Raw genomic sequence first — 15,310 nt, 5'->3', positions numbered from 1 at the left:
TTATGACACAGAGTGTTAGCATGTGTTTTTAGTTTCGCAGACCATGAGAGTATTGTAGTCACTTCCTACCATACGGTAGACTCTCGGGTTGCTCAAACGTCATATGTAACTAGGTGATCATAATGAGAACTTACAGGTTCATCAGAAACTTTAACAAGGGACTGTATAACTCGAGAGTGGGATTTCCTCCTCCGGCAATGGAGGGATATTTTTAGGTCCCTCTCAGTGTTACGTCATCCATCATCGTCTGGCCAAACATAGGTGACTACATCATGGGGATACTGGAAGACTTCAACGAGAAAGAAGAACAAAACCGGCAACATGATCAGCGATATACTGAGCATGTGTATGACTCAGGAGGATACCAATGCATCCCGGGTTTTGTCAAATATCGGGAAGAAAATGGAACATCACATGATAACCAAATGTTCACTCAAATATCATTCGCGTAATCATAGACATTTATATTATTTTTGTGTGGAATTGTTTCATTAATATTCGGAATAGTTTCATAGGAACGGAAGCATTTCGGGGTCACCTGAAGGGTTTCGGAGTTTATCCGGGAATATCGGGTATTACCGATAAATAATATGTATATGGAAAATGCTTCTGGAGATGTTAAATTATACATAATATGCTCTAGTAATTGTTACCGGGATTTTACATTTAATTTAATATCAACGGGCCTTAAAGGGCCAAGTGGTGGAGGCCGAAGTGGAGTTGGCGCCCCTGCCGATACGTCTCCAACGTATCTATAATTTTTGATTGTTCCATGCTATATTATATTCTGTTTTGGACATTATTGGGATTTATTATACACTTTTATATTATTTTTGGGACTAACCTACTAACCGGAGGCCCAGCCCAGAATTGCTGTTTTTTTGCCTATTTTATGGTTTCGCAGAAAAAGAATTATCAAACGGAGTCCAAACGGAATGAAACCTTCGGGAACGTGATTTTTGGAACGAACATGATCCATAGGACTTGGACCCTACGTCAAGACATCAACCAGGAGGCCACGAGGTAGGGGGCGCACCTACCCCCCCCCACCCCGGCGCGCCCTCCACCCTCGTGGGGCCCCTGTTGCTCCACCGACGTACTCCTTCCTCCTATATATATCTACGTACCCCCAAACTACCAGATACGGAGCCAAAACCCTAATTTCACCGCCGTAACTTTCTGTATCCACGAGATCCCATCTTGGGGCCTGTTCCGGAGCTCCGCCGGAGGGGGCATCGATCACGGAGGGCTTCTACATCAACACCATAGCCCCTCCGATGAAGTGTGAGTAGTTTACCTCAGACCTACGGGTCCATAGTTATTAGCTAGATGGCTTCTTCTCTCTTTTTGGATCTCAATACAAAGTTCTCCCCCTCTCTTGTGGAGATCTATTCGATGTAATCTTCTTTTGCGGTGTGTTTGTTGAGACCGATGAATTGTGGGTTTATGATCAAGTTTATCTATGAACAATATTTGAATCTTCTCTGAATTCTTTTATGTATGATTGGTTATCTTTACAAGTCTCTTCGAATTATCAGTTTGGTTTGGCCTACTAGATTGATCTTTCTTGCAATGGGAGAAGTGCTTAGCTTTGGGTTCAATCTTGCGTTGTCCTTTCCCAGTGACAGTAGGGGCAGCAAGGCACGTATTGTATTGTTGCCATCAAGCATAACAAGACGGGGTTTTCATCATATTGCATGAGTTTATCCCTCTACATCATGTCATCTTGCTTAAAGCGTTACTCTGTTCTCTTGAACTTAATACTCTAGATGCATGCTGGATAGCGGTCGATGTGTGGAGTAATAGTAGTAGATGCAGGCAGGAGTCGGTCTACTTGTCTTCGACGTGATGCCTATATACATTATCATACCTAGATATTCTCATAACTATGCTCAATTCTGTCAATTGCTCAACAGTAATTTGTCTACCCACCGTGAATACTTATGCTCTCGAGAGAAGCCACTAGTGAAACCTATGGCCCCCGAGTCTATCTTCTATCATATTAATCTTCCAATACTTATTTATTTCCTTTGCCTTTTATGTTAGTTTGCATCTTTATCATAAAAATACCAAAAAAATTATCTTATCATATCTATCAGATCTCACTCTCGTAAGTGACCGTGTAGGGATTGACAATCCCTTATCGCGTTGGTTGTGAGGATTTATTTGTTTGTGTAGGTGCGAGGGACTCATGCGTGGCCTCCTACTAGATTGATACCTTGGTTCTCAAAAACTGAGGGAAATACTTACGCTACTTTGCTGCATCACCCTTTCCTCTTCAAGGGAAAACCAACGCAAGTGCTCAAGAGGTAGCAAGAAGGATTTCTGGCACCGTTGCTGTCGAGGTCTACGCAAAAGTCAACATGCCAAGTACCCATCACAAAACCCTTATCTCCCGCATTACGTTATTTGTCATTTGCCTCTCGTTTTCCTCTCCCCCACTTCACCCTTGTTGTTTTATTCGCCCTCTCTCTCTATCCTCCCTCTCTTTCTCTATTTGCCTCTTTTTGCCCATTTCTTGTTTCCTTGTTTGTTGGATTGCTTGCTTGTCACGATGGCTCAAGATAATACCAAATTGTTGGACTTTACCAATACCAACAACAATGATTTTATTAGCACTCCGATTGCTCCTCTTACCGATGCTGAATCTTGTGAAATTAATGCTGCTTTGCTGAATCTTGTCATGAAAGATCCGTTTTCCGGCCTTCCTAGTGAAGATGCCGCTACACATCTAAATAGCTTCGTTTATTTGTGTGATATGCAAAAGAAGAAATATGTGGACAATGATATTGTTAAATTGAAGCTATTTCCCTTTTTTCTTAGAGATCGTGCTAAAGCTTGGTTTTCGTCTTTGCCTAAAAGTAGTGCAAAGATGTTTTTATCTCTAAGTATTTCCCTCCCGCTAAGATCATCTCTCTTAGGAAAGATATTATTAATTTTAAGCAACTTGATCATGAACATTTTGCACAAGCTTGGGAGAGGATGAAATTAATGATATGTAATTGCCCTGCGCATGGTTTGAATTTGTGGATGATTATACAAATTTTTTATGTTGGATTGAATTTTGCTTCTAGAAATCTTTTAGATTCGGCCACAGGAGGCACTTTTATGGAAATCACTTTAGGAGAAGCTACTAAACTCCTAGATAATATTATGGTTAATTATTCTCAATGGCACACCGAAAGATCTACTAATAAGAAAGTGCAAGCGATAGAAGAAATTAATGTTTTGAGTGGAAAGATGGATGAACTTATGAAATTATTTGCTAATAAAAGTGTTTCTTCTGATCCTAATGATATGCCTTTGTCTACTTTGATTGAGAATAATAATGAATCTATGGATGTGAATTTTGTTGGTAGGAATAATTTTGGTAACAACGCGTATAGAGGAAACTTTAATCCTAGGCCGTATCCTAGTAATTCCTCTAATAATTATGGTAATTCCTACAACAATTCTTATGGAAATTATAATAATATGCCCTCTGATTTTGAATCTAATATTAAAGAATTTATTACTTCGCAAAAGAATTTCAATGCTTTGATTGAAGAAAAATTGCTTAAGATTGATGAGTTGGCTAGGAACGTTGATAGAATTTCTCTTGATGTTGTTTCTTTGAAACTTAGATCTATTCCTCCTAAGCATGATATCAATGAGTCTTGCAAAGCCATGAGAATTTCCATTGATGAGTGCAAAGAAAGAACCGCTAGGATGCGTGCTAAGAAAGATTGCTTTATAAAAGCGTGTTCTTCTAGTTTCCATGATAATAAATATGAAGATCTAAAAGTTATTGATGTGTCCCCTATTAAATCTTTGTTTTGCAATATGAGTCTTGATAATGATGGGACTGAATATGATCCACCTTTACCTAGACGGCGTTCCAAAAATTCGGAGTCTTTAGATCTTGATGCTAAAATTTTTAAAAGTGGGATTGAAGAAGTCAGAACTTTACATATTAATGAACCCACTATTTTGGATTTCAAGGAATTCAATTATGATAATTGCTCTTTGATAGATTGTATTTCCTTGTTGCAATCCGTGCTAAATTCTCCTCATGCTTATAGTCAAAATAAAGCTTTTACTAAACATATCGTTGATGCTTTGATGCAATCTTATGAAGAAAAACTTGAGTTGGAAGTTTCTATCCCTAGAAAACTTTATGATGAGTGGGAACCTAAAATTAAATATCATGAATTCTATGCTTTGTGTGATTTGGGTGCTAGTGTTTCCACGATTCCAAAGACTTTGTGTGATTTGCTAGGTTTCCATGATTTTGATGATTGCTCCTTAAACTTGCACCTTGCGGATTCCACTATTAAGAAACCTATGGGAAGAACTAATGATGTTCTTATTGTTCCAAATAGGAATTATGTGCCCGTAGATTTTATTGTTCTTGACATAGATTGCAATCCTTCATGTCCTATTATTCTTGGTAGACCTTTCTTTAGAACGATTGGTTCAATTATTGATATGAAGGAAGGAAATATTAGATTCCAATTTCCGTTAAGGAAAGGCATGGAACACTTCCCTAGAAAGAAAATTAAATTACCTTATGAATCTATTATGAGAGCCACTTATGGATTGCCTACCAAAGATGGCAATACCTAGATCTATCCTTGCTTTTATGCCTAGATAGGGGCGTTAAACGATAGAGCTTGTTGGGAGGCAACCCAATTTTATTTTCATTCCTTGCTTTTTGCTCCTGTTTAGTAATAAATAATTTATATATCCTATGTTTTTTAATCTTGCTGTAAAAAACAGAAACTTTAGAGCTCACGAGAATTGCTGCCATTTTTATTTGGAAGGTGCTATTTAGTTAATTCTTTTTGAAGATGATTAATAGATAAATTCCTCACGTCTGGAAATTTATTTTAGAATTTTTGGGGTTCCAGATCTTGCGTTAGCTACGATTACTACAGACTGTTCTGTTTTTGACAGATTCTGTTTTTCGTGTGTTGTTTGCTTATTTTGATGAATCTATGGCTAGTAAAATAGTTTATAAACCATAGAGAAGTTGGAATACAGTAGGTTTAACACCAATATAAATAAAGAATGAGTTCATTACAGTACCTTGAAGTGGTGTTTTGTTTTCTTTCGCTAACAGAGCTCACGAGATTTTCTACTTTAAGTTTTGTGTTGTGAAGTTTTCAAGTTTTTGGGTGAAAGATTTGATGGATTATGGAAAAAGGAGTGGCAAGAGCCTAAGCTTGGGTATTCCCATGGCACCCCAAGATAATCTAAGGACACCTAAAAGCCAAAGCTTGGGGATGCCCCAGAAGGCATCCCCTCTTTCGTCTACTTCCATCGGTAACTTTACTTGGAGCTATATTTTTATTTGCCACATGATATGTGTTTTGCTTGGAGCGTCTTGTATGATTTGAGTCTTTGCTTTTTAGTTTACCACAATCATCCTTGCTGTACACACCTTTTGAGATAAACACACATGATTCAGAAATTATTAGAATACTCTATGTGCTTCACTTATATCTTTTGAGTTATATAGTTTTGCTCTAGTACTTCACTTATATCTTTTAGAGCACGGTGGTGGTTTTGTTTTATAGAAACTATTATTCTCTCATTCTTCACTTAGATTATTTTGAGATTCTTAAATAGCATGGTAATTTACTTAAATAATTCTAATATGCTAGATATTCAAGACTAGTAAAAACTTTCTTATGAGTGTATTGAATACTAAGAGAAGTTTGATGCTTGATGATTGTTTTGAGACATGGAGGTAGTGATATCAAAGTTGTGCTAGTTGAGTAGTTGTGAATTTGAAAAATACTTGTGTTGAAGTTTGCAAGTCCCGTAGCATGCACGTATGGTAAACGTTATGTAAAAATTTGAAACATGAGGTGTTCTTTGAGTGTCCTCCTTATGAGTGGCGGTCGGGGACGAGCGATGGTCTTTTCCTACCAATCTATCCCTCTAGGAGCATGCACGTAGTGCTTGGTTTTTGATGACATGTAGATTTTCGCAATAATTATGTGAGTTCTTTATGACTAATGTTGAGTCCATGGATTATACGCACTCTCACCCTTCCATCATTGCTAGCCTCTTCGGTACCGTGCATTGCCCTTTCTCACATTGAGAGTTGGTGCAAACTTCGCCGGTGCATCCAAACCCCGTGATATGATACGCTCTTTCACACATAAACCTCCTTATATCTTCCTCAAAACAGCCACCATACCTACCTATTATGGCATTTCCATAGCCATTCCGAGATATATTGCCATGCAACTTTCCACCGTTCCGTTTATCATGACACGTTCATCATTGTCATATTGCTTTTGCATGATCATGTAGTTGACATAGTATTTGTGGCAAAGCCACCATTCATAATCTTTTCATACATGTCACTCTTGGTTCATTTCATATCCCGGTACACCGCCGGAGGCATTCATATAGAATCATACATTGTTCTAGTATCGAGTTGTAATCATTGAGATGTAAATTAATAGAAGTGTGATGATCATCATTTTCTAGAGCATTGTCCCAAGTGAGGAAAAATAAAAATAAAAATAATGAGAGAAAAAGAGAGAAGGGACAATGTTACTATCCTTTTTACCACACTTGTGCTTCAAGGTAGCACCATAATCTTCATGATAGAGAGTCTTTTGTTTTGTCACTTTCATATACTAGTGGGAACTTTTCATTATAGAACTTGGCTTGTATGTTCCAACAATGGGCTTCCTTAAATGCCCTAGGTCTTCGTGAGCAAGCAAGTTGGTGTTGGGGAACGTAGTAATTTCAAAAAATTTCCTACGCACACGCAAGATCATGGTGATGCATAGCAACGAGAGGGAAGAGTGCGATCTACGTACCCTTGTAGATCGACAACGGAAGCGTTTGGTTGATGTAGTCGTACGTCTTCACGGCCCGACCGATCAAGCACCGAAACTACGGCACCTCCGAGTTTTAGCACACGTTCAGCTCGATGACGATCCCCGGACTCCGGTCCAACGAAGTGCTGGGGAAGAGTTCCGTCAGCACGACGGCGTGGTGACGATCTTGATGTACTACTGTCGCAGGGCTTCGCCTAAGCACCGCTACAATATTATCAAGGACTATGGTGGCAGGGGGCGCCGCACATAGCTAAGAATATGATCACGTGGATCAACTTGTGTCTCTTGGGGTGCCCCTGCCTCCGTATATAAAGGTTCAAGAGGGGGAGGCTGGCCGGCCACCATAGGGCGCGCCAGGAGGAGTCCTACTCCCTCCGGGAGTAGAACTTCTCCCCCAATCCTAGTTGGAATAGGATTCGCGAGGTGGGAACGGAGAGAGAGAGAAGGAAGGGGGCGCCGGCCCCCTCTCTCCTTGTCCTATTCGGACTAGGGGGGAGGGGCGCACGGCCCAGCCCTGGATGCCTCTCCTCTTCTTCCACTAAGGCCCATTAAGGCCCATGTACCTCCCGGGGGGTTCCGGTAACCTCCCGGTACTTAGGTAAAATCCCGATTTCGCCCGGAACACTTCCGATATCCAAACATAGGCTTCCAATATATCAATCTTTATCTCTCGACCATTTCGAGACTCCTCGTCATGTCCGTGATCACATCCGGGACTCCGAACAACCTTCGGTACATCAAAATGCATAAACTCATAATATAACTGTCATCGTAACCTTAAGCGTGCGGACCCTACGGGTTCGAGAACAATGTAGACATGACCGAGACATGCCTCCGGTCAATAACCAATAGCGGGACCTGGATGCCCATATTGGCTCCTACATATTCTACGAAGATCTTTATCGGTCAGACCACATAACAACATACGTTGTTCCCTTTGTCATCGGTATGTTACTTGCCCGAGATTCGATCGTCGGTATCCAATACCTAGTTCAATCTCGTTACCAGCAAGTCTCTTTACTCATTCCGTAATACATCATCCCACAACTGACTCATTAGTTGCAATGCTTGCAAGGCTTAAGTGATGTGCATTACCGAGAAGGCCCTGAGATACCTCTCCGACGATCGGAGTGACAAATCCTAATCTCGAAATACGTCAACCCAACATGTACGTTTGGAGACACCTGTAGAGTACCTTTATAATCACCCAGTTACGTTGTGACGTTTGGTAGCACACAAAGTGTTCCTCCGGCACACGGGAGTTACATAATCTCATAGTCATAGGAACATGTATAAGTCATGAAGAAAGCAATAGCAACATACTAAACGATCGGGTGCTAAGCTAATGGAATGGGTCATGTCAATCAGATCATTCAACTAATGATGTTATCCCGTTAATCAAATGACAACTCTTTGTCCATGGTTAGGAAACTTAACCATCTTTGATTAACGAGCTAGTCAAGTAGAGGCATACTGGTGACGTTTAGTTTGTCTATGTATCCACACAAGTATTATGTTTCCGGATAATACAATTCTTGCATGAATAATAAACATTTATCATGATATAAGGAAATAAAATAATAACATTATTATTGCCTCTAGGGCATATTTCCTTCAGTCTCCCACTTGCACTAGAGTCAATAATCTAGATTACACAGTAATGATTCTAACACCCATGGAGCTTTGGTGCTGATCATGTTTTGCTCGTGGAAGAGGCTTAGTCAACGGGTCTGCAACATTCAGATCCGTTTGTATCTTGCAAATCTCTATGTCTCCCACCTGGACTAGATCCCGGATGGAATTGAAGCGTCTCTTGATGTGTTTGGTTCTCTTGTGAAATCTGGATTCCTTTGCCAAGGCAATTGCACCAGTATTGTCACAAAAGATTTTCATTGGACCCGATGCGCTAGGTATGACACCTAGATCGGATATGAACTCCTTCATCCAGACTCCTTCGTTTGCTGCTTCCGAAGCAGCTATGTACTCCGCTTCACATGTAGATCCCGCCACGATGCTTTGTTTAGAACTGCACCAACTGACAGCTCCACCGTTTAATGTAAACACGTATCCGGTTTGCGATTTAGAATCGTCCGGATCAGTGTCAAAGCTTGCATCAACGTAACCATTTACGATGAGGACAGGGGCCTTTGTCAACTTTAGTCAATATGAACGATTCTAGCACCAGTGACCGTATGATGTCCATCCAACGGCGGTAGTGCTTCTTCAACCTCTGGTCTTCTTTCTCCACCCGCCCAAAGCAGCGCCGGTCGTGTCGCATGCTCCTGCCTCCCGTGGTCGGCTGTGCTGCTGCGGAGGCCTCACCGCCCCCTACTATTCCCACTGCTGGCCAGGCCCTGCGGTGACGGCAGCCTCACAACGCAACCGAACCAGTGAGCCCTCGTACTCCTCTCCGCGTGGGCTTCCACTGCCGCGTCTTCCCCGGCTCCCCGTCATCCCCTTCCTAGGACTCGCCGTCGTCGACCGCCCTGGTGCTCTCGACGCGGCGTGGTCAACGTGGTCAAGGAACGACTTCCATCGGACGTGGACTGTACGTGGAGAGGCTGACAGCTGGGTCCACGGCCGCAGCAAGGAAGTGCCTCCTTATTACGCGGAAAATAATGATTCCTCCACCTGACAGCTGGGACCCACCGGACGGGCCACTGTATTTCGCAAAAAAATGTTTGCCCCTGACTGCTGGGACCCACCAGCTACATCTTCGCACGCAAGTGCGTTCGGGCAAAAAAAACGATTCGCCCCCTGACTGCTGGGACCCACCAGCTACATCTTCGCACGCAATGAAGTGCGTCCGGGCAAAAAAAACGATTCGCCCCCCTGACTGCTGGGACCCACTAGCTACATCTTCGCATGTAAAGAAGTGCCTGATAGTCGGGACCCACCTGGTCGAAGGGTACGTAGCGTTGTCATTCTGGTCGCGAACGTGTACGTACATATATACCGGTGGATGTAGAGGTGCGCACGTGTCATAGTAGATGCGCGTACGTGTCGTAGTAGAGGCGCGCACGTAGCATATACACGTACGTACAGCGGCCAGGGTGCAAGAAAGAAAATATGGCCACGTATGTGTACATACGGGCGGGGTCTCGAAGGCCTACTCGCGCATACGTACGGCCAGGGCTCGTGTACATGGCTGGGTCAGAACGGAGAAACATCGTCGTCGTCATGTTCATGGGGAGGCAATGGAATGCGTCGTGTTCATGGGAAGGCAACGGAATGTGCCGTGTTCATCGGGAGGCAACAGAACGCGTGGGAGCCAAATAGCTGGGTCGGAACGGAATGCGTGGTTGTGTTCATCGGGAGGGCTTGGACGGAATAGGCGATGGAAACGAGACCTGGCGTACCGCACAACGGAGGAAACAGCCTTGTGTTCGACCGGCCACGTTCGAAATGGGATCCTGTTCATCGGGAGGGGTCTGGCGTACCGCAAAACGGAGGAAACGAACCTCCTACGGTCGAAACGGGGGTCCTGTTGATCGGGAGGGGTGTGGCGTACCGCAAAACGGAGGAAACGGACCTCCTACGGTCAAAACGGGGGTCCTGTTGATCGGGAGGGGTGTGGCATACCGCAAAACGGACGAAATGGACCTCCTACGGTCGAAACAGGGGTCATGTTCATCGGGAGAGGTGTGGCGTACCGCAAAACGGGACTCCACGTGATACTGTTCATCTCCACCGTCGTCCTCCTCCAGCCTCCACGGGCTCCTGTTCATCCAGCCTCCACCGCGCACTACTCCACCGGCTACTGTTCAACCACCCCTCCATCGTCTACTGTTCAGCCAGCCCTCCACACCACGGGGTCCTGCTCAACCACCCCTCCACGGGCACCCCTCCACCGTCTATTGTTCATCCAGCCCTCCACCACACCACGGGGTCCTGTTCATCCAGAGGCAATGCCACCGCTAACTATTCATCCAACCCCCCCCCCCCCCCCCCCCCCGCAACGCTCACTGTTCATCCCAGAGGCAGCATCGATCAACTTCAGTTAGCAGTAGTAGCGAAGGAATCACTCGATCGGGTTCAGTTAACAGCCATCGATCGATCGCTCGGGTTCAGTAACGCGTAGCCTGCAGTGCAATCGCTCGGGTTCAGTTAGAGCCCAACGCCTCGCTCGGGTTTAGTTAGAGCCAACACCTCGCACACACGCGCGTATGTGTATGAGAGAAACGCGCATCGCTAGACCCCCCGACCTCCCACCGTAACCGCGAACTCCCCGAAATTTTCCTCCCATTCGCTTCTACCACGGTTCTTTCCGTCATGGACGGCCCAAAGAATGTCATGCAGCTGTGTCTCCGGCCCGCCCAGGACGAAAAGCCCATTTTCTTTCATGATTTTTTGTCATAGAAGTAGGAGCCCACCACATCTATGATGATACCGGGTTTTGTCACAATTATCGTCATAGAAGTGTCATATGTATGACAGAAAAAAAATTCGTTCGGCCCAAAATGTCACGGATGTGTCTTTTTTTGTAGTGATTCAACCCAAATTTATTGATTCGACGCAAGGGGGATCAAAGAATATTTGCATGTATTAGCAGTTGAGTGGTCAATTCAACCACACTTGGAGAACTAAATATCTGGAGCAGAGTGATCAGTAGCACAGTATTATAATAGTTTGACAACAGTTGAGGGAGTCCTGGATTAGGGGGTGTTCGGGTAGCCGGACTATACCTTCAGCCGGACTCCTGGACTATGAAGATACAAGATTGAAGACTTCGTCCCGTGTCCGGATGGGACTTTCCTTGGCGTGGAAGGCAAGCTTGGCGATGCGGATATTCAAGATCTCCTACCATTGTAACCGACTCTATGTAACCCTAACCCTATCCGGTGTCTATATAAACCGGAGGGTTGTAGTCCGTAGGCAATAAACTCCATATACGACAATCATACCATAGGCTAGCTTCTAGGGTTTAGCCTCCTTGATCTCGTGGTAGATCTACTCTTGTACTACCCATATCATCAATATTAATCAAGCAGGACGTAGGGTTTTACCTCCACCGAGAGGGCCCGAACCTGGGTAAAACATTGTGTTCCCTGCCTCCTATTACCATCCGGCCTAGACGCACAGTTCGGGACCCCCTACCCGAGATCCGCCGGTTTTGACACCGACATTGGTGCTTTCATTGAGAGTTCCTCTGTGTCGTCGCCTTTAGGCCCGATGGCTCCTTTGATCATCAACAACGATACGGTCCAGGGTGAGACTTTTCTCCCCGGACAGATCTTCATCTTCAGCGGCTTCGTTCTGCGGGCCAATTCGCTCTGCCACCTGGAGCAGATCGAAAGCTACGCCCCTGGCCATCAAGTCAGGTTTGGAAGCTTAAACTACACGGCTGACATCCGCGGAGACTTGATGTTCGACAGGTTCGAGCCACGGCCAAGCGCGCCGCACTATCTCGAGGGGCATGATCTAGCTCTGCCTCCGGACAGTGTCCTGGAGGCCGCACACGCATCGGTTCCGACCCCTAACTCGGAGCCTATTGCGCCAATCGAGGATGAGCGGTTGGACGTCACCTCGGGGGCTTCGATCTCAAAGGCGATCGAGCCGAACGCTAGCCCCGCGCTCTACATGATTCGTGACTACGAGGATCCGAACTCCTTTCCGAACTCCGAACCCCCCGCACCCCTGCCGATCGAATCCGATTGGGGGCCGATAATGGAGTTCACCGCCGCAGACATCTTTCAGCACTCGCCTTTTGGCGATATCCTGAACTCTCTCAAGTCTCTCTCCTTATCAGGAGAGCCCTGGCCGAACTGCGGTCAGCGAGGATGGGATACGGACGATGGAGAAATTCAAAGCCCACCCACCACCCACTTGGTAGCCACTATCGACAATTTAAACGACGTGCTCAACTTCGACTCCGGAGACATCGACAGCATGGATGACGATGCAGGAGATACCGATGAACCAACGCCCATAGGGCATTGGACAGCCACCTCATCTCATGATGTGTACATGGTGGATACCCCTAAAGGAAGAGACAATGAGGAAAAAGGGGATGGGACGGGAGATCGACCCCCCGAAAAGCAATCAAAGCGTCGGCGTAAACGCCGACCCAAGCCCCGCCTCGACAAAAACCCAGCCATAGAGCAGGACGAGTCGGTAGACGACGAGCAGGCCTTAGAGCAACCGTCCGAACAGGGCAACACGGATAGAGAAACCGAACATCCCTCCTCCGGCGAAAACGGCATTCCGGACGACCTCACGCCGGATAAACCTATGGAGCAGAAGAATCTCCACGAGAGGCTCGTTGCAACTGCACGCAGCCTAAAAAAGCAGAAGCGGAAGCTAAAAACAGCGGAAGATGCACTCCGGATTAGATGGAGCAAAGTAATCAATACCGCAGATAAATACGGCGACAGTCGCCGCACTAAAAGCTATCTGAAAAGAAAGCTACTGCCTGAATTCGATGAAGAGGCCCTAGAGCCCTCACATTCAAAAAATGAGAAAGCCACACGGTCGGATAGACGACCCCATAAAGCGGCAAGCGGCGCCGCACCTAAATCAGCATGCGACCCACTTAAGGATTCGCATCATGGCCCAGTCAGGTCCATTTATGGGCCAAGAAAGCAAGCTCTCGTAAGCAACGCTATGAAGCCATCATCAGAATCCGGCACACCCAAATACAGGGGCGCCGCACACCCCCTATGTTTCACCGATGAGGTCCTGGACTATGAATTTCCAGAGGGATTCAAACCCGTAAACATAGAGGCATATGATGGAACAACAGACCCTGGAGTTTGGATCGAGGATTATATCCTCCACATACACATGGCTCGAGGAGATGATCTCCATGCCATAAAATATTTACCCCTTAAGCTTAAAGGGCCAGCCCGGCATTGGCTTAAAAGACTTCCCGAAAACACAATTGGAAGCTAGGAAGAGCTCGAGGATGCTTTCCGAGCAAACTTTCAAGGGACCTATGTCCGCCCTCCGGATGCAGACGATCTTAGTCACATAACTCAACAACCCGGAGAATCAGCTCGGCAGTTCTGGAATAGATTCCTCACTAAAAAGAATCAGATAGTCGATTGTCCGGACGCCGAAGCCTTAGCAGCTTTCGGGCATAACGTCCGAGACGAATGGCTCGCCAGACACCTCGGCCAACAAAAGCCAAGAACAATGGCCGCACTAACAAGCCTCATGACCCGCTTTTGTGCAGGGGAGGACAGCTGGTTGGCAAGGTGCAGCCCCAGCGACCCAAGTACATCCGAAACTAGGGATGGAAACGGAAAACCGCGACGCAACAAGGACCGTCGCTGGACTAAGGACAAAAGTCTGAAGAGCACGGCAGTCAATGCCGGATTCAAAGGCTCACGACAAAATCAGGCAAAATCGCCCCCCAGGATAACAGGGACGATCCATCCAACCTAAATAAAATCCTGGACAGGATATGTCAGATACACAGTACTCCCGGGAAGCCTGCTAATCATACCCACAGAGACTGTTGGGTTTTCAAACAATCCGGCAGACTCAATGCCGAACACAAGGGGCTCGACACACCAAGCGAAGACGAGGACGAACCCCAAAAGCAGAGCACCAGGAAACAAAAGAACTTCCCACAAGAAGTAAAAACAGTGAACTCACTTCACATAACAAAACGTGCAGCGCCCTTAAAGGTACGCACCACACGGCCCATCCCCAAACGGTCCTGCCACTGGTTGTCAAAACCAATCATCTTCGATCAGCTAGATTACTCTAGAAATATCAAGAATGTAGGCTGGACTGCCTTATACTCGATCCAATAATTGGCGGACTCCAGTTTTCAAATGTCCTTATGGACGGCGGCAGTGGATAAACCTGATATATCAGGACACAATCCAGCACATGGGGATAAACCCAGCAAGAATCCGCCGCAGCAAAACCTCCTTTCAAGGGGTAATACCTGGTCCGAAAACCCATAGTATGGGTTTCCTCCGGCTCGAAGTCATATTCGGCTCTGCCGGCGAAAAGCTGACCTTCCATATCATCCCGTTCTCAAGTCGCTATCAAGCACTACTGGGACGCGAAGCTTTTGCTCGCTTTAACGCAATACCGCATTATGCATCTCTTACGCTTAAGATGCCCGGTCCACGAGGCATCATCTCTTTGAAGGGGAAGCACTAAAGTGCGCCTCCCCAAGCGGAGGACTGTGCGGCCGCCTTGACAGCCCCACAGCAAAATGGCCTCACCGGCCAAAAAACTTCGAAATAGGTCATTCAAGACCACGAACGCGGATAGACGAGTTCGGTGCAAAATCATCATTGATGCAGGCCTAGTGGCCATATAATCCCGCACTAGGGGCTCCACGCATATACAATAAGAGACAATAAAGCTCAATCTTATATATTTTACTTTATACTTTGTTTATTTTTAACTTTTTTGGCACGACCCGTTTTCAACTCAGTTTCTCTCTTTTACAGATGAACGTCGTGCGGCGCCCGTCCAGGATACGGCACAACGGAGACACAGGCGCA

The sequence above is a fragment of the Triticum urartu genome, chromosome 1, assembly GCF_003073215.2.
Source record: "Triticum urartu cultivar G1812 chromosome 1, Tu2.1, whole genome shotgun sequence".
In the NCBI taxonomy this organism is placed as follows: Eukaryota; Viridiplantae; Streptophyta; class Magnoliopsida; order Poales; family Poaceae; genus Triticum; species Triticum urartu.
Note: the sequence above shows the minus strand (reverse complement) of the source record.